The sequence below is a fragment of the Mus caroli genome, unplaced genomic scaffold (assembly GCF_978045245.1).
Source record: "Mus caroli unplaced genomic scaffold, Mus_caroli_1 scaffold_6, whole genome shotgun sequence".
Classification (NCBI taxonomy): Eukaryota; Metazoa; Chordata; class Mammalia; order Rodentia; family Muridae; genus Mus; species Mus caroli.
In genome coordinates, this window is record NW_028227261.1 from 118,484,511 (window position 1) to 118,508,768 (window position 24,258).

The 24,258-nt window shown below is 37.9% G+C and overlaps 1 protein-coding gene across 13 annotated transcripts in view; it reads left to right on the forward strand.

The window, feature by feature from the left end:
- Window positions 1-24,258, forward strand: part of Lingo2 (leucine rich repeat and Ig domain containing 2) — a 1,228,899-nt gene that overhangs the window by 954,454 nt on the left and 250,187 nt on the right. Inside the window, exon 11 of one of the 13 annotated variants that reach the window (XR_015047437.1) lies at window positions 8,951-9,035. The exons of the other annotated variants lie outside the window; for them this stretch is intronic. The gene's annotated coding sequence lies outside the window, so the exon portion shown is untranslated. Of the gene's footprint in view, window positions 1-8,950; window positions 9,036-24,258 lie in introns of those variants that run through there. 13 annotated transcript variants of the gene reach the window in all.

Sequence of the window (24,258 nt, forward strand, 5' to 3'; positions counted from 1 at the left end):
CTGCCCACTACAATAACTACAATTACCTTGCCTTTGGCAATTCAGTGCGGCCATCTGGCTCCTGCTACTTTCAGGCCCAGTTAAATCCATCATATTTAATTCATCCAACTGAACAGCAGTATCTCTGATCCTAAGGTCTGGCACAAGAAATAGGGTGAGAGCAAAGACCTTCAAATGTGTTGAGGCTCTTCACACCGTTTGCCTCTTATAGGATTAGTGAAAGGCATGTCCTCTGGGCCCTCCCATTGAGGAGGATTAGGTTTTGCAGTTTATGCTCTCTAGTATTGCAAATTTCCTAGGCTTTAAAAATCCCTTCATCAACACCAAGCCAAAGGATATCCAGCATATCAAACTCCTTTTCAGTAGGCCATCTTTTGACCTTCATCCAACCATTGAAAGGGACTTTGGACAACTGTTTCTAACTCCATCAATTTCCATATTAAACCTAGCATCTCCATTCTGTGGACCCATATTAGGCCCATATCAGCCTGACCCAGTTCTATGTTCTTTCCACCATTATCCTACATCCTTAAAGGCACACATTCCCCAGACTTCTGCTTGAATTAATTAGGAAATTCACTAAGCTTCCTAATAGTGGACTCATCTCCTTATGGACTATACTTACTGTCTCCCCTCTAGGCATCTGTTTAGCCTTAAGTCTAGTTATAGGTCTAAGAGAGGTATAATCTTGGTGAGCCCTGACATCTCATTCAGAGAAAGTCAGTGATGGTTTATCAGTCAATGAAGCAGTCAATGATAGAAATGGCATGTGGCAGGGTGCAAGTTTGTCTTCTGCTGAGGGTGAAAAGACTACTGGCTCAAGTGAGGCAAACCCTTGAGAATCCAAGGATTCAAAGTTCTCAACCTCAATAGAATTTTTTTTCCACACACCCCCAACCAAAGATACAATATCCTATCACTTACTTATTGATGTCTTTATTTTTAACTTTGAGTAGCCTCCTAGGCTGGGACTTCAATTTTTGCTATAATGCAACCAATCTTATAATGAGGGTTTTTGTTTGATGTCCTGCAACTTGAGTTCTGTGGCTGCTGGATTTGAGATTCTCTTTCTGGACACACATAGAAACTTTTGGACTTTATGAACATCTGGAGCTGGCCAATTTTGTCAATGGTTTCATCATTGTCCTTTGTCACCCTATGTTTCAGTAAATCTCCAACCCAAATATGCCCTAGCAATGAAAACACAACTCAATTAATATGAATACAATCTCTGTGCCTATATTAGGTAGATCTACTACTATACTACCAACTTCATTCATCTATGAGACCCCTTAGAACTTATGGATTCTTCAGGTCACTTATTTTTGTTAGCTCTCCTTCCACCTCCACTTCCGTTGTCCTCTCTCTCTCCCCCGTCCTTATTCTCTCTCTCAACTTTCAGCTCCACCTTCCTTTAATCTGCTTTAGCCTTTATTTTTATAAATTAAAGTGAGAAGAAGATTTACAGGAAATCACCTGAGTGCTGACTCATTCCTTGTTCACAACCCCTCACAGGGGAATGGAATTAGCATCAAGTTACAAATAGCCCCAGAGCTATTTGCAACAGCCCTATACAGAGATCCTGGATGTTTGGTAATTTAGGAGTTCATTCTTTTTCTTTGTCAGTTTATCCAGAGATGCTGGGAACAACCAAGTAGTTTTTTCAAAGTATGGTCCCTTGTTTTTATACAAAGTCACTATTTCTTTACATCTTACAATTGGTGAATTGGGATAATTCATTTCAATAAATTGTTTCAATGAGTTGCTAACCAGTTTGACATCACATGCTTTTAGTGTTCTCCAAGCATCTAAGAGAAATTAGTAACTATAGGTATTGTCAAATTTGAAATTCTATTACAGATACTTTAAAAATACATCATCATATTTATATTGCTCAAGAACCACTCCTGTTACTAAAATCTATATTAGTCATGATTCTCTAGAACAGTGGTTTTCAACTTTCTTAATGCTGTGACTCTTTAATACAGTTCTCATGTTATGGTAACCTCAGCCATAAAATTATTTTTGTTCATAATTCATAATTGTAATTTTCCTACTGAGTAGCATCTCAGTTCCTGAATTCATTGGAAAAAAATGTTATTTTTCTTCTGGTGGTTGTAACCCATTTGTCTAGATAAACAGAAAGATAGAATGAACATATACATATATATACATGTGTATATGTATATATATATATATGTATATATGTGATATATATATATTACATACATGAACTCATATACACAGGGAAGTTGTTTTATTAGAGAGGCATACAAATTGTGGTCTAACTACTCCAATAATAGCTTTCTATCACCAAAATTATCAAGAACTAAGTAATTGTTCAACCCACCTTGCAGATCTTCAGTATATGCCAGAATCACAAAGAAATAGGTTTGGATGCTAGAGAATGAAGGAACTTGGCAGGGATAGTGAGGTCAAGCAAGAAAAGAACAAATGTTCCCTTCTTTCATATTCTTTATACATGGTAACACCAGGAGGTTTAAGGTAGATAAGGTAGAACTTCTTACCTAAAATACACAACCAAGAAAATTCCCTCACCAGTTGTATTCAGTCATCTCTGATTTATTCCATATGTAGCCATTGACAACCGAGTATAGACATCACAGACACCCCGTTCTGTCTTGCTTATACAGTTGTTTGTTAGGATGCATATAATTATACTTAGCCATCTAGAAACTGAGTCCTCTACAGCCATGTTCTCAAGAGACCCAGTTTCTTCTGAGGCTGGTAGCAAACTTTGACCTTATCCATGTGATGCATTAAATATGCAAGATCTTATGAAGTCTAAGAGATCTTCACCTGGATTTTCAAAAGAGTCCTGGTAAGCTTGGCAGTAGGAAACATGATCTTTAGAGAGAGCTCTCCAAAAAGAGCGATTTATAAATCTGTGATAATGAATTCAAAGCTGTGATAGACACCATGGGAAGCTAGAGATGCCAAGCACATTGAATGTCTACTGAGGAAAGCTGTAGAGAGTGAGTCAAACTAGCCAAAATGTACAGCCACATGGCTTGCCAGTAGTCCAGCATCAGGGTACAGCTCTTAAAGTTCAAATCAAATCAATCTAGATTCTATTTTTGCCATAGTGGGTTTTGATCTGATGTTATCAGTCCAATATGCTATTTCTATTCTAGTCCTCTATTTTAAAATGGGCAACTTGACTCTCTGCTTGTACAGTTCTTTTCCTCCTTTGCAGAAGCTCATAGGCTAATAGCTAAGCATTTCCTTTAATCACATAGGAGACATTGGACTTGAACTGTTAAAAACTTCTGGGACTATGGAGACTGTTAGAGACCAAATGTGCTTCACATTATATGATAGATTGCTTCTTTGGGGTCCAGAGTTGAAAATTACAGTGTGAGTGTGAAATTTTTCCAAAAATTTTATAAGTAAAATGTTTGCTTGCTCTGTGGCAAAGTGACTGAGAGAGGATTAAACCATAAAATCAGTAACTTTGTTAGTAATGAGTTTATTGATGATTTCATATTTGAAGGAGATTTTTTAAGTGATTGGCGGGAATGCGTCATTGGGGACTTGTCTTTTAAGATTACATCTTCTCCCTCAATCCCTCTTATCTGTCCCTACTTTCTAGCTGGTAAACATCTTTCTTCTATTTGTGTTTTATCTAATCTTAGGTTCAGAAACATTGAACTCAAACCTTGAAACTGTGACCAAAATCAATCCTTTCAGCCTGGTTAATGATCTTTGTTTACATGAAGAAGAGTATTTAATTCAGTATTGAGAAGCTAACTCTACTATTTATACTCTAGCATTTCACATCTTCAGCTATAGAATAGCATTTAATCAAATCATTTCTACTCTTATCCTTTTATAGGTGAAACAGACTTAGATATTATTTCTTCATTCACCAGACTTTGCTGATATACCAAATCTCTGTTCAATGCCTTCCAACACACTTTCATTCTGCACAGCTTGTGTTGTTCCTTCTATTATGATATCATAACATGTATTTCCTGGTTATTCAGTTGAATCTTTCAATAAATTACAATTATCTTAAGAGAGTAGACAGTGTGCAATTCATAATCATATTCCCAGAGTTTGTTCTTATTGGATAAAATTACTGAATTTCAGAGAAGCATCTTGAGTATTGAGCTGTTTAGTCACTTTTTCACTGTTGTTTGCTTGTTTATTTATCTCTGGAATGAAAAATAAGTAAGCTATGTTTTTGTAACACTGTGCTTTAAAGACCGGTTACAAGTGTTCTCAACTAAACTAGCAGAGGCCTTTTCAGACCACCATTTGCCTCCCCTGCTTTCTAAAAAGCAATCTTTCTCAGAAAAATAAGACGTTGCACTATGGCATCTCCCTTCTTCATAGCTACAAATTATAGGAAGTCAAGGTGAAATACAGCAATGTTCATAATAATATAATCTATGAAGACAATGAAATTGAGTAAGCAAGGCTCAGGCCCCTTAAGAAACAGTTAGACCTTAGTTTTGACTTTGATCTCAACAAATTAAAGAGACCTCAAGATATCTGTCAAGCATGTATAAGGAATTGAGTCACAATATCTAAATTTCTTTCTCCCACCCATTTTTACACACATATTCATATTTCTCTTTTCTTCTTTTCTTTTCCATCATTCTTTAATATGTCTTTATTTCTCCTACCACATATGAGACCAAGCATCAGAGAACTTTTTTAAAAGTCTTATTTCCATTAGTATCTAACAAATAATAGGGGAAATTATGCAATTTTAATGATTGTATCAAAAATGCATTGTATTAAACATCCAACAAAGGAAGCTTAAGACACTTTGTAAGAAATGAATGAAGGCTCTAAGGGGAACCCTCACAGAGGGTTCAAAAAGGTAGATGGTGTCCCTCATTACACGTGTAGCTCAGTTTTTAGATACAGAAACTACAATCCCTAGTCATGACTCTTAGACAATTCACTTTCTATATTTCACTTCAATGTGATGAGAATCTTTTTGGAGTTTTAAATTTGTTTTCATTAAAGCTGCTTTTGTGTGTGAATATATGTGTAGTATGTCTTTATATATATATATATATATATATATATATATATATATATGTGTGTGTGTGTGTGTGTGTGTGTGTGTGTGTGTGTGTGTGCATGAATGTGTCTGTGTTGGGAACTAAGAGGTGGTGTCAGGGAAGGAGTGGGAAGGGAGAATAGCCCATGTCCGACCAGAGTTCCTCCTATGTTCTGGGTAGGTGAACGGGGGAGAGCTGCCAGATGCTTTCCACTAAGCCCCAGGTGGACATCTAAGCTACTGACCCAACTCGCAGGGGGTGAACAAGGGGCAGTCCCCAATACCAGGAGCCCTGGGGTGACATCCTCAGCCCCAGGGTTATGGGAGAGAGGGCAGAGAGAGAGAGGTTCCCACGCAGCCGAGTGTTGCGGCCTGCCCGCAGTCCACAACACAAACGGTTCAACTGAGAATGGCAGTTCGCTGAAAAGAGAGGAATCTAGACGGGGCGGAAGAAACAATGGAGCTAAGACAACATCCTGATCAAAGCTCAATTTTACTATTTCCAGACACTCAGTTATAAAGGAAGGGGGAGGGAACCCAATATCCCGCCAAGTAACTCAGGGTCCAGTAGCAGGAGGAACACGTGTGTGCCTCCAGGCGGCAAAGGCAGGTTCCAGCAGTGGGCGTGGCGGGACGAATGAGCCGGTAGCTCCACCCTTGAGCAAGCAGGTTCCAGGCTGGGGGAAGGGAGGCCACAGCCGTGAGTCCTTACTCTGGTCCATGGCTGGGGCACAGGAAGGCCATCTATAGGGAGGTTAGAAACAGTTCATTAGGAGAAAAGCCTATCCCATTGTCCAAGCAAAGTGGGCCTTGATGAATAGAGACACTCTATGGTTTTAGAGCTTTGTTGTAGAAAGGCAGGGAGAAAGGAGAGAAGGTAGAAAAGAGAGAGAGAAAGTCCGGTCATTGCCAAAAGGAGAGAAAGGGGAAAAGGAGAGAGAGAAGAAAGGCTAGAGTAAGAGGGAGAGAGCAAGAGGGAGAGAGAGTAAGAGAGTGAGATGAGAGAGTGAGGAGAAGGAGAGGAGAGAGTGAGGTGGGGCCAAATAGCCCCTCTTATGGTGGGCTGTTATCTTTACTGTTGCTAGGTAACTGGGAGGAGTCTAGCCAGAAGGTCAGAAGCTTGAGACATTGTCTACATGACTAAAAGCCATGCTTCTCCTGTGGGGGTTGTGGTGGGCTATAACTTCGACAGGAGCCAGGAGTCCAGGAGACATGATCGAATGCCTACCGTCCCATGTAGGTGGGAATTTCCACCCACTGGGTTCTCCTGGGGTTCAAGATCTAGCCTCAACTGGAAACCAGGCTGTCTGTACATAGCCCAGTGCCCCACAAGTCTGTAGAAACATGTCAGGCCAGAAAAGAGCATCACTGGGTGACCTCCATAACTTTCATCCTTAATCAAATGGAGTTAACTTCCTTGCTGAACATAGTGCTCATATTTTGGGGCTAGGCTGGCAACCAGCAACCTCCAGTGATGTTACATCTGTCCCTGTAGCACCATAGTTATAGCTGAACATAATACTGTATCTGGCTTGTTGTTGGGATGTTGAGATCCAAACTCAAGTGCTCATGGCTCTAGCAAACGCATTCTTTTTTTTTTTATTATTTAATTTTTGGTTTTTTCGAGACAGGGTTTCTCTGTGTAGCCCTGGCTGTCCTGGCACTCACTTTGTAGACCAGGTTGGCCTCGAACTCAGAAATCCGCCTGCCTCTGCCTCCCGAGTGCTGGGATTAAAGGCGTGTGCCACCACGCCCGGCTAGCAAACGCATTCTTAATTACTAAACCATCTCTCCAGCCCAAGAACCATTCACATTTGGTTTTTAAATATCTAATCATCCATATTTAATATTTAATCTACATTTAATATGGACTTCTTATTTTGCATTGACTGGATTGTAAGAGTACTCCATTAATAGAATTTAGGTTTTAGAGAATGTTCTGGTTTTAGCAAATCATAATTTTAAACATATGTTTAAACAAAACATAAATTTCCTTCATTCAGCACCTAGTTGAGGGGTTATCAATTATATCTTTCATCATAAAAACTTAATGTTCTAAGACTCCAAATAGTCCTTTGCTTTGGACCTGTAACCTTTCTTTATAAACAGCTTTCTCTTTTTATTTGCCTGCTGACTTTTAAAGTTGAACTTATTTCTATTCTTACTTTTCACTAATTTTGAAATTGAATATGGTGGCCTGCTTATGACCACTTTTATAATTGAAATGTAGAATTTTTCTCAGTGAATATCCATGTTATTTTAATATATTTCTTAGATAGCATTTTCAGTAGGACTGAGAGTGTAACTCAATTAAATGATAGCCATTCATGAGTCCTTCCCTCTTCTTCAAAAATAAATAAATAAATAGAACAATGCTATTTATAATGTTGATAAGCAATAATTGTTTATTTACATTGTGTTTGTCATGCAAGTTAAAACATTTTTTCTGCCTGTTATAAACCATTTAATTGTTTTAATGTCTTTGTTTTCCTTACAAATTTCAGATTTACTCTATTTAAAACTATAAGTTTTTTCTTACATAATCTCAACATTAAATTTAAAAGATCTTTTACAATATAGTCTCATAAACTGTATAATAATTTTCTACAAATTATTTTGATTTTCTCAAAACTGTTATTGTATTTAACATATGTAACTTTAGAAAAAAATTTAAAAATATTTAGCTACATTTCTCAGACACATATAATTTCACTGTAACTGTGTGTTCTAAAGCTCATGCTAATGTTTTATTCTCTCCAAAATAGTATTTGTTAAATTAATAGAATATATTTCTTTTCTTTCTCAGGTATCCTCTCTTTCCTACTCTTCTAAGTCACACTGAAAAATTTTTCCTCTTGTCCTTTTATTTTGACATTTTTTTTTTCTGATTCTTTTCCACATTTATGCATTGACTCAGCTCCCTTTTCTAGGAGAACCAATGCATGTCCCATCTCTCCAAATAATTTATATTTCACTTCCTTCTGTTAGTATTGGTATTACAATATATTTTCAAATGCAAAATATTATAGTCAGATTTGTCTTTTATGCATTTCTTTTACATACATGCAGCCAGTATCCAGGTTTGACCTCCTGACTTTATGACATCTCCCATGAGCATTCCTCATCCCTGCTAATAACACCTTCTCCACAGTTAATTTTATCCTCTCTTTTCTTTGCTCTATTTCATTTTCCTTTGCACCAGTCCTGTTTATTTCTTTTCTTTCCATACCTCTCAGTCTAATAGATATTTTTGTTAAATTTTATGCAGCAAAACACTAACCCTATGCTATGGATATAGTTGTTTTCTATAAAGTTCTTGTGTTGCAACTTAGTGTCCAGAAACAGTATCGAGTGTTGGGACTTAGAGCTGGAGGATGGCTCAGCTTTTAAAGTCTAGATTCATGACCAAAATGACAAGAGGTAATACCTTTAACATGATTATATCAAGCCAGGCAATAGTGTCATAGACCTTTAATCTCAGCACTCAGTAGACAGAGGCAATCAAATCCATGTGAGTTCAAGGCCATCTTGGTCTACAGAGCTAACTCCAGTACAGCCACGGCTATGCAAAGAAACCCTGTCTTGAAAAAAAAACCAAACAAATAAAAAGATGCTTACATCATTACAGTTTTCCCTTTGCAAAGATGATGAAGTTATATAAATAAATAAAACATCTCAAAGCCCTGTTGGTACCTTGATTGGCTTTTCAGAAAATCATGAGAATATGTGTTTCTATCCTGGGAACTATTCTATCTAAGAGATTTTGTTAAAACAACACTAATAGAGTAAAACTGTCTACTTAAGACCTTCAAGAGCTTCCAGTGGCTTTGTGCCTAAGAAAGTTTTTAAACAAGTATTCAACTTAAAAAGCAAGAACCTCTTGCCACAGTTTTTCTTCCATTTGCTTTTCAGGAGGTTGCCCACCTTATCCGATTACACTGTCGTGCAGTAGGACTATCTCTGTTCTCTGTAGAAACATCCAGTGACTCAATTCTTCAGTCTGCCTGCTCTCCAGGGTAACATGCAGCCCATTTCACCTATTGAATCTCCCTCTCTGTAAAGCAGCATGCTACTTCCCAACTCCTAGTATTTCAATTTTGAAACCGGAATATGAAGTATGACTAGAATATAAAGGTGCTTATATACTTGACTTTTTCATTTCTCAATTTTTCAGCTCCTCAACTACAGATTGATCTTATTCATCTCTCATTCTACTGTTTGGTATACATTTTTATTTGGGAAAATATTTATTAAAATAAATTAACTATGCTCAGTTACCATAGGAATAGTGCACAGTTTAAACTGAGAAACAAATATCTAATTTTTAGTGGATTCAAAGGTGACTCAGGTAAAATAACATCCAAGGTAATGCTGATTTCTTTCCTTTTCCCTCACCTAACTCAAGTTTTAATTTCAGAAGAATAGCTTCTGATTACGAAGTCCTGCATGTCAATGGGTTTTCCACAGTTAAAATGAGTTATTTGTTGGAAATGCATCAGCGCACTGAGGTATTTGATTCAAAAGCCATGATTTATGACTTTGCCTGGAATTTTATAGGAACAATGTCATATAACACCTGAAAATGCCATTTATTTTCATGCACTATTTAAATTATGATCATGTTAAGCTATAGCAATATTTAAAATGTAATATCTGATGCTTCTTCACATTTCCCACATTTGATTCTTGTAGAACTGAATCCAAAATTACTGAATGGGAAACATTACTTACACACACATACGTACATACATACATACATACATACACACACACACACACACACACACACATACACACACACAGAGAGAGAGAGAGAGAGAGAGAGAGAGTGAGTTAAATAATTAACTGCTGTGAAAATGCTTTAAGTAGAATTTTGATTTGATTTTATTTTTTTTCTTCTTTTTTTTGATTTTTAATATTTTTATTACATATTTTCCTCAATTACATTTCCAATGCTATCCCAAAAGTCCCCCATAGCGCCCCCCACTTCCCTACCCACCCATTCCCATTCTTTTGGCCCTGGCATTCCCCTATATTGGGGCATATAAAGTTTGCAAGTCCAATGGGCCTCTCTTTCCATTGATGGCCGACTAGGCCATCTTTCGATACATATGCAGCTAGAGACAAGAGCTCCGGGGTTCTGGTTAGTACATCATGTTGTTCCAACAATAGGGTTGCAGATCCCTTTAGCTCCTTGGGTACTTTCTCTAGCTTCTCCATTGGGAGCCCTGTGATACATCCAATAGCTGACTGTGAACATCCACTCCTGTGTTTGCTAGGCCCCGGCATCGTCTCACAAGAGACAGCTATATTTGGGTCCTTTCAGCAAAATCTTGCTAGTGTATGCAATGGTGTCAGCGTTTAGAAGCTGATTATGGGACGGATCCCTGGATATGGCAGTCTCTAAATGGTCCATCCTTTCATCACAGCTACGAACTTTGTCTCTGTAACTCCTTCCCTGGGTGTTTTGTTCCCAATTCTAAGAAGGTGCACAGTGTCCACACTTTGGTCTTCATTCTTCTTGAGTTTCATGCGTTTATCAAATTGTATCTTATATCTTGGGTATCCTAAGTTTTGGGCTAATATCCACTTATCAATGAATACATATTGTGTGAGTTCTTTTGTGATTGTGTTACTTCACTCAAGATGATGCCCTCCAGGTCCATCCATTTGGCTAGGAATTTCATAAATTCATTCTTTTTAATAGCTGAGTAGTACTCCATTGTGTAAATGTACCATAATTTCTGTATCCATTCCTCTGTTGAGGGACATCCCGAATGGTAGAGAAACACCTGAAAAAATGTTCAGCATCCTTAATCATCAGGGAAATGCAAATCAAAACAACCCTGAGATTCCACCTCACACCAGTCAGAATGGCTAAGATCAAAAATTCAGGTGACAGCAGATGCTGGCGAGGATGTGGAGAAAGAGGAACACTCCTCCATTGTTGGTGGGATTGCAAGCTTGTACAACCACTCTGGAAATCAGTCTGGCGGTTCCTCAGAAAATTGGACATAGTACTACCGGAGGATCCAGCAATACCTCTCCTGGGCATATATCCAGAAGATGTCCCAACCGGTAAAAAGGACACATGCTCCACTATGTTCATAGCAGCCCTATTTATAATAGCCAGAAGCTGGAATTTTGATTTTAGAATTGTGAAGTAAATTCAAACAAAGGACTTAGTGGATTCTATAGGAAAGAGGCTTAGCATAGAGCGCACAGATGGAAACAACAATGAATGTAAGGAGGTGAGAGGGTATTACTGGATTCTACAAGAACCATCAGGTGTACATGGAATCACTTCTTTCTCTTGTGTGTGCTTTTTTTTATTAGATATTTTCTTTATTTACATTTCAAATGCTATTCCAAAAGTTCCCTATACCCTCCCCCCACCCTGCTCCCCTACCCACCCACTCCCATTTCTTGGCCCTGGTGTTCCCCTGTACTGGGGCATATAAAGTTTGCAATACCAAGGGCCCTCTCTTCCCAATGATGACAGACTAGGCCATCTGCTACATATGCAGCTAGAGACATGAGCTCTGGGAGTACTGGTTAGTTCATATTGTTGTTCAACCTATAGTGTTGCAGACCCCTTCATCAACTTGGGTACTTTCTCTAGCTCCTCCATTGGGTGCCCTGTGTTCCATCCAATACCTGACTGTGAGCATCCACTTATGCATTTGCCAGGCACTGGCATAGCCTCATATGAGTCAGCTATATCAGGGTCCTTTCAGTGAAATATTGCTGGCATTTTTAATAGTTTCTGGGTTTTTGCTTTAAGAGTGAGACTTAGTAATCCATTGATGTATTGAGTAACTTACTTTGATATTTATGTACAAAGAAACAGTTTACATTGCTTTAAGTTAAAATTAATACTTGGTTGGCTTAATTTTTCCATTGATTATCTTTTTTTGGGGGGGGGTCTAACCATTTCTCACATGATTACAAGGCACAGAATCATAATGCTACTGTTTGCAGCCTCCTCTCACCTCAGTTCCCAGTTAAGAAGAGTGACTGGATTTGAATTCAGAATCTGTTTGCTTCCTTCATGACAGAACCATTTCTTGTTGGTGTTTGTACTGGCTAGTTTTGTGTCAACTTGACACAGGCTGGAGTTATCACAGAGAAAGGAGCTTCAGTTGAGGAGATGCCTCCATGAGATCCAACTGTAAGGCATTTTCTCAATTAGTGATCAAAGGGGATGGTCCCCTTGTGGGTGGTGCCATTTCTGGGCTGGTAGTCTTGGTTCTATAAGAGAGCAGGCTGAGCAAGCCAGGGGAAGCAAGCCAGTAAGGAACATCCCTCCATGGCCTCTGCATCAGCTCCTGCTTCCTGACCTGCTTGAGTTCCAGTCCTGACTTCTTTCAGTGATGAACAGCAATGTGGAAATGGAAGCTGAATAAACCCTTTCCTCCCCAACTGCTTCTTGGTCATGATGTTTGTGCAGGAATAGAAACCCTGACTAAGACAGTGTTGTTTCCTGGTTTTGCAATACAGGGTGGGTATGGCATTCCATCTTTATGTCAATTTCCTGAAAAACCATTTGTTGACAACTATGAAGTATCTAGGGTTATAACTAAGATTTTCATCCAATATCAAATGCCATAAACTCTCTCATATTAGAACTAAACACAATCCAACAAAGCAAATATGAAAATCAATAATACTGAGAGCCTTCCTGTAGTCATCTGAAAATTTCAACTCTATGTCATACACAGGGATACTAGTCAAAAACATTTCTTACATTTGAATTCTCAGCACCATTATATTAATTCCTTAGGACCATTTTTTATGATCACTTGCTATAGCACACAAGTACCCAAATTTCTTTTCTCAGACAACTTACTCTTGTTTTCTAGTATTATTCCCATGAAAATATTTGCAGTAATAACTTTGTTGCTAAATACAGTGCAAATGTATCCTTTCGTGCTTAGAACCTTCAATATTTTAGTTCCTTGCAAGGCTCCAAGAGAGAAAATATTGCATAAAACATTTCACAACCCAACTATTCTATGAAAGCCTCTTTGCCTTAGCCTTTTTTGTTGTTTTGATATAAAACCATTTATTTCACGATAATTTGAAATGCAATATTGGTAATGTTTTCTTATTATTATTATTTTTCCTTTTTTAAGTATTTATTTCATTTACATTTCCAATCCTATCCCAAAAGACCCCACCCACCCACTCCCACTTCTTGGCCCTGGTGTTCCCCTGTACTGAAGCATATAAAGTTTGCATGACCAATGGGCCTCTCTTTCCACTGATGGCCGACTAGGCCATCTTCTGATTCATATGCAGGTTGAGACACGAGCTCTGGGGGGCACTGGTTAGTTCATACTGTTGTTCCACCAATAGGGTTGCAGATCCCCCCAGCTCCTTGGTTATTCTCTAGCTCCTCCATTGGGGGCCCTGTGATCCATCCAATAGCTGACTGTGAGCGTCCATTTCTGTGTTTGCTAGGCCCCAGCATAGTCTCACAAGTGACAGCTATAACAGGGTCCATTCAGGAAAATCTTGCTAGTGTATGCAATGGTGTCAGCGTTTGGAAGCTAATTATGGGATGAATCCCCGGTTATGGCCATCTCTAGATGGTTCATCCTTTCGTCTCAGCTCCAAACTTTGTCTCTGTAACTCCTTCCATGGGTGTTTTGTTCCCAATTATAAGAAGGGACAAAGTGTCCACACTTTGGTCTTCGTTCTTCTTGAGTTTCATGCATTTAGCAAATTGTATCTTATATCTTGGGTATCCTAAGTTTCTGGGCTAATATCCACTTATCAGTGAGTACATATTGTGTGAGTTCCTTTGTGATTGGGTTACCTCACTCAGCATGATGCCCTCCAGGTCCATCCATTTGCCTAGGAATTTCATAAATTCATTCTTTTTAATAGCTGAGTAGTACTCCATTGTGTAAATGTACCACATTTTCTGTATCTGTTACTGCCAGACTGATTTCTAGAGTGGTTGTACAAGCTTGCAATCCCACCAACAATAGAGGAGTGTTCCTCTTTCTCCACATCCTTGCCAGCATCTGCTGTCACCTGAATTTTTGATCTTAGCCATTCTGACGGGTATGAGGTAGAATCTCAGGGTTGTTTTTATTTGCATTTCCCTGATGATTATGGATGCTGAACATTTTTTCAGGTGTTTCTCAGCCATTCAGTATTCCTCAGGTGAGAATTCTTTGTTTAGCTCTGAGCCCCATTTTTAATGGGGTTACTTGATTTTATGGAGTCCACCTTCTTGAGTTCTTTATATATATTGGATATTAGTCCCCTATCACATTCTATAGAGTATTGGTCTACAACATGCAGATACCTATGAAGTATAAAAATATTAAAATTCACAGTAACAAAAGCCAACTATCTAGGTAGGTTTATGAAAGAAGTTAAATTTATTTGCCAAAACACAGCCTTAATATAATCTTGATTAAAAAAAAAAATCTATGTGACAGGCACTCTGTAGGAAAATTGTAATTTATGGAATAAGTATCCACATTAACTTCAACCAGAGAAATACATATATTGACATTTGACAGCTATAATTTTACTTGGTGTTATTCTTGCTATTCATGAGCCTTGGGAAAACTCCTATACTAAAGAGAAGCCAAGCATATCTATCACTTGAACTAAAAAGAAATGTAACAAAGAGAAAGCCCTAGATCAAATGCCCATTGTTCATAGACTAAAGAAAGAGCAAACATGGAGAAAAAGGTCTGTGCTTCCAAATGCTAATCTGTTAAAGTTAGCATTCTTTCTTTCTTATTCATTATAATGCCCAGACCTACAAGGGCAATCAATATACAAAGTTGTCTGTAATTATTACTTAACAATAACAGTGGAATCAGGAGCATGATAGGAATAGTTGGTAGGACAGGGACACTAAGACCTCAGGAGCCACTAGGTTGTCTAGGATCAGCAAAATTATAGTGCAGCTGCTGCTGATGCTTATGAAAATTTGCTACGTACCTGCATGAGCCAATATCCAAGGAAGCAATAAATGTTCAAAATTTCTAAAGATGACACTAATAAAGAAAAGTTTCATATTTCCAGCTAATTTTTAAAATATAATGTCAATAAATTGGAAATGATTAATACTGGAATGCCACCTTTATCTATGTGTTTAAATGATAGATGTTACCTGTGGTGATACAGACACACAGAGATAACCTTATATTGGAATTTCATGTTCTTCACCCAAACTCCAGGGCAGAAATACAGCTATAGAACAATGCATTACCATGAGGGACACTGGACATGAAATGACTTTTCTTACCTGTACAGGTTGTTTGTTTCTGTTCTTCATAGTGGAGATTGTATGGAGATTATTGATCTTGTTTAACTGGTAGAACTGATTTTTAGGGGAGCAGGCTAGATCTCATTAGTACCATTCATGGTGGCATTAGTAATTTGAGGACATGGTTCAGGACCAATATACATACTTTAGCTTAAGCAGTGATTCTCAATCATCCTAATACTGAAAATCTTTAATACCATTACTCTTAAATGGTGACCTGCACCATTAAATGATCTTGTTACTACTTCTTTAATTTTGTTACTGTTATAAATCATAACATAAATATCTGATATGCAGAATTTATGATATGTGACCCGAAAAGGAGTGACAGCACAGAGGTTGAAAACCACTGGGTTAGAGTTTATTTCACCTTGTTAGGTCATATGTGTGTGTGTGTGTGTGTGTGTGTGTGTGTGTGTGTGTGTGTGTGTTCAGATAGGATAAACAGTTCCTATATAAAGGATTTAACATTAACTTTATAATTAACTTCATCCCTATATATGTATGTATATATGATAGAATCACCCACATATATATGGATGGATATGTGTGTGTGTATGTGTGTGTGTGTAAGTAGTTCCTATGTTAAAAATTTAACATTGATTTTACAATTTATAGAGCCACCTACATATAATATATGTGTATGATGATAGTCATCCTTATGTGTGTATGAATATATATATTGGATGGATATAAACATAAATGTATACAACTATATATATATATATATATATATATATATATATATGGCTAACTCTATTATAATGTATATATGTGTATACACATACATGCATACACATGGATGGAGTGATTTGTAAAGCCAATATCAGACAAAGATGATCATACCTACCTTTTCTGCCCTTTGGAAAACTAAGTTTTAATTTTGTCTATATTTTGGATCAGTATGGAAATATATGTCTTACTTCTCCAAAATTACTTTGTTAATGTATATAATTTATCACCATAATTATCACAACAGATAATTTCATGGTTTCTTATAAACCTGGATAATTTTTTTCTACAAATGATAATAGAACCAAAGTAACAGACACTACTATTTGCAGACAAATGTTTCAAGTTTTTTTGTGAATTTTAAACAAAAAAAGGAGTTTATATTCGTAATTACATGCTTTCTCATTAACAAAGCTGAAAGAGATATTCTTCAGGAAAAAGCATTATCGGTCACCCAATGTACTTTTTAAATATTTGGTAATGAGATATTTGCTTTATATGTGTATGTAAGCTTGTAAGCAGTGTATTTTACATGTTTGCTAGCATCCATGTCAAATGGAGATAGCAACTTGTTAGAGTTAGTTCTCTTGTTCTACCATGTGGATTGTAGAGATTGAATCCACATCTTCACATGTATCAACAACCACCTTTATCTGCTGAGCTATCTTGTCAGCTCATCCAAATATTTTTTATAGAACCTAGAGTATAAAGGTTATTTTGGACATCAAAAACACTAAAGGAGACAATATGGACTAACATTTGAGGGAATAATAACTTTAACAGGAAAAAAAGAGAAGAATTTCTTTAAGTAAAATATTTTGCAAACTTTTATTACTTCTATTTATTGAGATGAAAATACAATTATACCATTTACTGTTTCCCTTTCCTCCTTCCAAAGTTGCCTATACATACCTGCATATCTTCAGGTGCTCTTTCAAATTCATAGCCGCTGTTTTTTCTGAATTATTGTTACAAGCATGTATACACATGCACACCCACACCCACACCCACACACACGCAGAGGTACCCTCACCCAATAATAATGCGATGTGCTCTTCTCTGAGCAAGACAACCTCATATAGTATTCTTCACTTGCCTTTAGTTCTTTGTTTAGGTTTGTGGCTTTACTCATCCATTTTGACATGTCTATTGCTGTTGTCCTAGTTCAGCTAACATTCAGGCAGGCATATCAGTGAGACTTTGTGAGTGTAGCATTTGACATTACTAGGATACACAGTGTGACAGCAAAGTCCCTCATCCTCTGGCTCTTACAATCTTCCTGTACCCTTTTCTACAATGTTTTCTAGCTTCAGAGGCAAGAAAAAATTGCAGATGTATATTTTGGGACTGGTCTTCACTACTCAGCATTTTGATTGGTTTTGGCATTCTGTCATGGTCTTTGTCTGCTGCAAAGAGATAGTTCATGGTGAGGGGTGAGGACTACACTTATCTGTGAGTATAAGGAAAAATACCTAGAATGCAGTTAGGGAATTGGTCTAAACATGTACTGGTTAGAGGTTCTCCTCCAAGATCATGACTTCACTAATCTTGGGTAAGTTGGCTAGTCTAGTACCAGAGATGTTTTCCCTCTGTTGGTGGTCTTAAGGTCAGTTAGAAAATTGTTGGTTACTTCCAAACTGTACATACTATTATTGTACCCCTAGGGTTATCATGCTATTTTGGTTGTTTTGGTAGGTTTTTTTTATTAGATATTTTCTCCATTTAAATTTCAAATGCTATCCCCTTTCCTAGTTTCCACTCCAAAAATCCCCTATACACCCCCCCTCCTCCTGTGCCTCAACTCACCCACTCCCACTTCCTGTCCCTTGCATTCCCCTATACTGGGGCATAGAATCTTCGCAAGACCAAACTGAAGAGAACTATTGGTTATTTCAATCCTTTGGGTATTTTGATGATACATTCAGTTACCATGGAAACTAGTCCTCAAGGAGGAGGCATTAAGTGCCAACCCAGGAGCCTCTGGACCCTGAATCTGGTGAGCATGCTGTCTTCAGAAACTGTGATTTACTTTCTACCTCTGATTTCTACCAAGGACACTAACAACATTTTACAATGTTTTGGAGTCTCTAGGACAACGCTGACCAAAAAGTCCAAGAGGGCCTCTCATGTCTGCTTTTGAGGTTTCTGTTAGATAGTTTTTGACTCTTTTTTTTTTTTTTTTTTTTTTTGTAAAGAAGAAAATGTTTATTTTATTTTATTTTATTTTATTTTTTTTATTTCTTTTTTTTTAATATTTTTATTACATATTTTCCTCAATTACGTTTCCAATGCTATCCCAAAAGTCCCCCATAGCGCCCCCCCACTTCCCTATCCACCCATTCCCATTCTTTTGGCCCTGGCATTCCCCTATATTGGGGCATATAAAGTTTGCAAGTCCAATGGGCCTCTCTTTCCATTGATGGCTGACTAGGCCATCTTTCGATACATATGCAGCTAGAGACAAGAGCTCCGGGGTTCTAGTTAGTACATCATGTTGTTCCAACAATAGGGTTGCAGATCCCTTTAGCTCCTTGGGTACTTACTCTAGCTTCTCCATTGGGAGCCCTGTGATACATCCAATAGCTGACTGTGAACATCCACTCCTGTGTTTGCTAGGCCCCAGCATCGTCTCACAAGAGACAGCTATATTTGGGTCCTTTCAGCAAAATCTTGCTAGTGTATGCAATGGTGTCAGCGTTTAGAAGTTGATTATGGGATGGATCCCTGGGTACGGCAGTCTCTAAATGGTCCATCCTTTCATCACAGCTACGAACTTTGTCTCTGTAACTCCTTCCCTGGGTGTTTTGTTCCCAATTGTGAGAAGGTGCACAGTGTCCACACTTTGGTCTTCATTCTTCTTGAGTTTCATGCGTTTAGCAAATTGTATCTTAAATCTTGGGTATCCTAAGTTTTGGGCTAATATCCACTTATCAGTGAATACATATTGTGTGAGTTCTTTTGTGATTGTGTTACTTCACTCAAGATGATGCCCTCCAGGTCCATCCATTTGGCTAGGAATTTCATAAATTCATTCTTTTTAATAGCTGAGTAGTACTCCATTGTGTAAATGTACCATAATTTCTGTATCCATTCCTCTGTTGAGGGACATCTGGGTTCTTTCCAGCTTCTGGCTATTATAAATAGGGCTGCTATGAACATAGTGGAACATGTGTCCTTGAAAGGAGCATTATCAACCAATATGTAAAAACATTTATTGAAGCTATATATGTATATTTGTACAAAGACATATATGTACAATGTTGAAGAGATTGCAATTCCAGATTTTAATATGTATCACAGGGTAAGAGACATAAAAACATTGTAGTACTAGTCCATGAACACATATGTAGAGCAAAGGAACAAAAGAAAAGACTGAAACATGAGTACATGGAAATCAGCCATGTATATTTGACAAAGATGCCAAAAACATAAGCCTGAGAAAAGACAACATCCTAAACAAATGGCAAAACAGGATTCCACATGCAAAAAAATGAAATTAGACAGTATTGAATACCTTGCATAGATTAAAAAAACAAAACAAAAGAAAAAGAAAACTATTCTAAATAAATTAAAAAGCTAAACATGAACCTAAAACACAGAAAACATTGCATTTCCCTATGTAATGTCAGTTGTCTGAACAAACTTTCTTATGCTTTCTTTTTTTTTTTTTTGCATCTATTTTTTTATTTTTATTTTTTTTATTTTTAATATTTTTATTACATATTTTCCTCAATTACATTTCCAATGCTATCCCAAAAGTCCCCCATAGCGCCCCCCACTTCCCTACCCACCCATTCCCATTCTTTTGGTCCTGGCATTCCCCTATATTGGGGCATATAAAGTTTGCAAGTCCAATGGGCCTCTCTTTCCATTGATGGCCGACTAGGCCATCTTTCGATACATATGCAGCTAGAGACAAGAGCTCCGGGGTTCTGGTTAGTACATCATGTTGTTCCAACAATAGGGTTGCAGATCCCTTGAGCTCCTTGGGTACTTTCTCTAGCTTCTCCATTGGGAGCCCTGTGATACATCCAATAGCTGACTGTGAACATCCACTCCTGTGTTTGCTAGGCCCCGGCATCGTCTCACAAGAGACAGCTATATTTGGGTCCTTTCAGCAAAATCTTGCTAGTGTATGCAATGGTTTCAGCGTTTAGAAGCTGATTATGGGATGGATCCCTGGATACGGCAGTCTCTAAATGGTCCATCCTTTCATCACAGCTACGAACTTTGTCTCTGTAACTCCTTCTCTGGGTGTTTTGTTCCCAATTCTAAGAAGGTGCACAGTGTCCACACTTCATTCTTCATTCTTCTTGAGTTTCATGCGTTTAGCAAATTGTATCTTATATCTTGGGTATCCTAAGTTTTGGGCTAATATCCACTTATCAGTGAATACATATTGTGTGAGTTCTTTTGTGATTGTGTTACTTCACTCAAGATGATGCCCTCCAGGTCCATCCATTTGGCTAGGAATTTCATAAATTCATTCTTTTTAATAGCTGAGTAGTACTCCATTGTGTAAATGTACCATAATTTCTGTATCCATTCCTCTGTTGAGGGACATCTGGGTTCTTTCCAGCTTCTGGCTATTATAAATAGGGCTGCTATGAACATAGTGGAGCATGTGTCCTTTTTACCGGTTGGGACATCTTCTGGATATATGCCCAGGAGAGGTATTGCTGGATCCTCCGGTAATACTATGTCCAATTTTCTGAGGAACCGCCAGACTGATTTCCAGAGTGGTTGTACAAGCTTGCAATCCCACCAACAATGGAGGAGTGTTCCTCTTTCTCCACATCCTCGCCAGCATCTGCTGTCACCTGAATTTTTGATCTTAGCCATTCTGACTGGTGTGAGGTGGAATCTCAGGGTTGTTTTGATTTGCATTTCCCTGATGATTAAGGATGTTGAACATTTTTTCAGGTGCTTCTCTGCCATTCGGTATTCCTCAGGTGAGAATTCTTTGTTCAGTTCTGAGCCGCAATTCTTAATGGGGTTATTTGACTTTCTGGAGTCCACCTTCTTGAGTTCTTTATATATATTGGATATTAGTCCCTATCTGATTTAGGATAGGTGAAGATCCTTTCCCAATCTGTTGGTGGTTTTTTTGTCTTATTGATGGTGTCTTTAGCCTTGCAGAAGCTTTGTAGTATCATGAGGTCCCACTTGTTAATTCTCGATCTTACAGCACAAGCCATTACTGTTCTATTCAGGAATTTTTTCCCCTATGCCCATATCTTCAAGGCTTTTCCCCACTTTCTCCTCTATAAGTTTCAGTGTCTCTGGTTTTATGTGAAGTTCCTTGATCCACTTAGACTTGACCTTAGTACAAGGAGATAGGAATGGATCGATTCGCATTCTTCTACATGTTAAGAACCAGTTGTGCCAGCACCATTTGTTGAAAATGCTGTCTTTCTTCCACTGGATGTTTTTAGCTCCCTTGTGGAAGATCAAGTGACCGTAGGTGTGTGGGTTCATTTCTGGGTCTTCAATTCTATTCCATTGGTCTATTTGTCACTATACCAGTACCATGCAGTTTTTATCACAATTGCTCTGTAGTAGAGCTTTAGGTCCGGCATGGTGATTCCACCAGAGGTTCTTTTATCCTTGAAAAGGGTTTTTGCTATCCTAGGTTTTTTGTTATTCCAGATGAATTTGCAGATTGCACTTTCTAATTCGTTGAAGAATTGAGTTGGAATTTTGATGGGGATTGCATTGAATCTGTAGATTGCTTTTGGCAAGATAGCCATTTTTAAAATGTTGATCCTGCCAATCCATGAGCATGGGAGATCTTTCCATCTTCTGAGATCTTCTATAATTTCTTTCTTCAGAGACTTGAAGTTTTTATTATACAGATCTTTCACTTCCTTTGTTAGAGTCACGCCAAGATATTTAATATTATTTGTGACTATTGAGAAGGGTGTTGTTTCCCTAATTTCTTTCTCAGACTGTTTATTCTTTGTGTAGAGAAAGGCCATTGATTTGTTTGAGTTAATTTTATATCCAGCTACTTCACCGAAGCTGTTTATCAGGCTTAGGAGTTCTCTGGTGGAATTTTTAGGGTCACTTATATATACTATCATATCATCTGCAAAAAGTGATATTTTGACTTCATCTTTTCCAATTTGTATCCCTTTGATCTCCTTTTGTTGTCGAATTGCTCTGGCTAGGACTTCAAGTACAATGTTGAATAGGTATGGAGAAAGTGGACAGCCTTGTCTAGTCCCTGATTTTAGAGGGATTGCTTCAAGCTTCTCACCATTTACTTTGATGTTGGCTACTGGTTTGCTGTAGATTGCTTTTATCATGTTTAGGTATGGGCCTTTAATTCCTGATCTTTTCAAGACTTTTATCATGAATGGGTGTTGGATCTTGTCAAATGCTTTTTCCGCATCTAACGAGATGACCATGTGGTTTTTGTCTTTGAGTTTGTTTATATACTGGATTACGTTGATGGATTTCCGTATATTGAACCATCCCTGCATCCCTGGGATGAAGCCTACTTGGTCAGGATGGATGATTGTTTTGATGTGTCCTTGGATTCGGTTAGCAAGAACTTTATTGAGGATTTTTGCATCAATATTCATAAGGGATATTGGTCTGAAGTTTTCTATCTTTGTTGGGTCTTTTTGTGGTTTAGGTATCAGAGTAATTGTGGCTTCATAGAATGAGTTGGGTAGAGTACCTTCTGTTTCTATTTTGTGGAATAGTTTGTGAAGAACTGGGATTAGATCTTCTTTGAAGGTCTGATAGAAGTCTGCACTAAACCCATCTGGTCCTGGGCTTTTTTTAGTTGGGAGACTATTAATGACTGCTTCTATTTCTTTGGGGGGATATAGGGCTGTTTAGATCATTAACCTGATCTTGATTCAACTTTGGTACCTGGTATCTGTCTAGGAACTTCTCCATTTCATCCAGGTTCTCCAGTTTTGTTGAGTATAGCCTTTGGTAGAAGGATCTGATGGTGTTTTGGATGTCTTCAGGATCTGTTGTTATGTCTCCTTTTTCATTTCTGATTTTGTTAATTAGGATGCTTTCCCTGTGCCCTCTAGTGAGACTGGCTAAGGGTTTATCTATCTTGTTGATTTTCTCAAAGAACCAGCTCCTTGATTGGTTGATTCTTTGAATAGTTTTTCTTGTTTCCACTTGGCTGATTTCACCCCTGAATTTGATTATTTCCTGCCTTCTACTCCTCTTGGGTGAATTTGCTTCCTTTTGTTCTAGTGCTTTTAGGTGTGTTGTCAAGCTGCTAATGTGTGCTCTCTCTAGTTTCCTTTTGGAGGCACTCAGAGCTATGAGTTTTCCTCTTAGAAATGCTTTCATTGCGTCCCATAAGTTAGGGTATGTTGTGGCTTCATTTTCATTGAACTCTAAAAAGTCCTTAATTTCTTTCTTTATTCCTTCCTTGACCAAGGTATCATTGAGAAGAGTGTTGTTCAGTTTCCACTTGAAGGTTGGCTTTCTATTATTTATTTTGTTATTGAAGATCAGCCTTAGTCCATGGTGATCTGATAGGATGCATGGGACAATTTCAATATTTTTGTATCTGTTGAGGCCTGTTTTGTGACCAATTATATGGTCAGTTTTGGAGAAGGTACCATGAGGTGCTGAGAAGAAGGTATATCCTTTTGTTTTAGGATAGAATGTTCTGTAGATATCTGCCAGATCCATTTGATTCATAATTTCTCTTAGTTTCTCTGTGTCCCTGTTTAGTTTCTGTTTCCATGATCTGTCCATTGGTGAAAGTGGTGTGTTGAAGTCTCCCACTATTATTGTATGAGGTGCAATGTTTGCTTTGAGATTAACTAAAGTTTCTTTAATGAATGTGGCTGCCTTTTTATTTGGAGCATAGATATTCAGGATTGATAGTTCCTCTTGGAGGATTTTACCTTTGATGAGTATGAAGTGTCCCTCCCTGTCTTTTTTAATGACTTTGGGTTGGAAGTCAATCTTATCAGATATTAGAATGGCTACTCCAGCTTGTTTCTTCATGCCATTTGCTTGGAAAATTGTTTTCCAGCCTTTCATTCTGAGGTAGTGTCTATCCTTTTCTCTGAGATGAGTTTCCTGTAAGCAGCAAAATGTTGGGTCTTGTTTGTGTAGCCAGTTTGTTAGTCTATGTCTTTTTATCGGGGAGTTGAGTCCTTTGATATTAAGAGATATTAAGGAAAAGTAATTGTTGTTTCCTGTT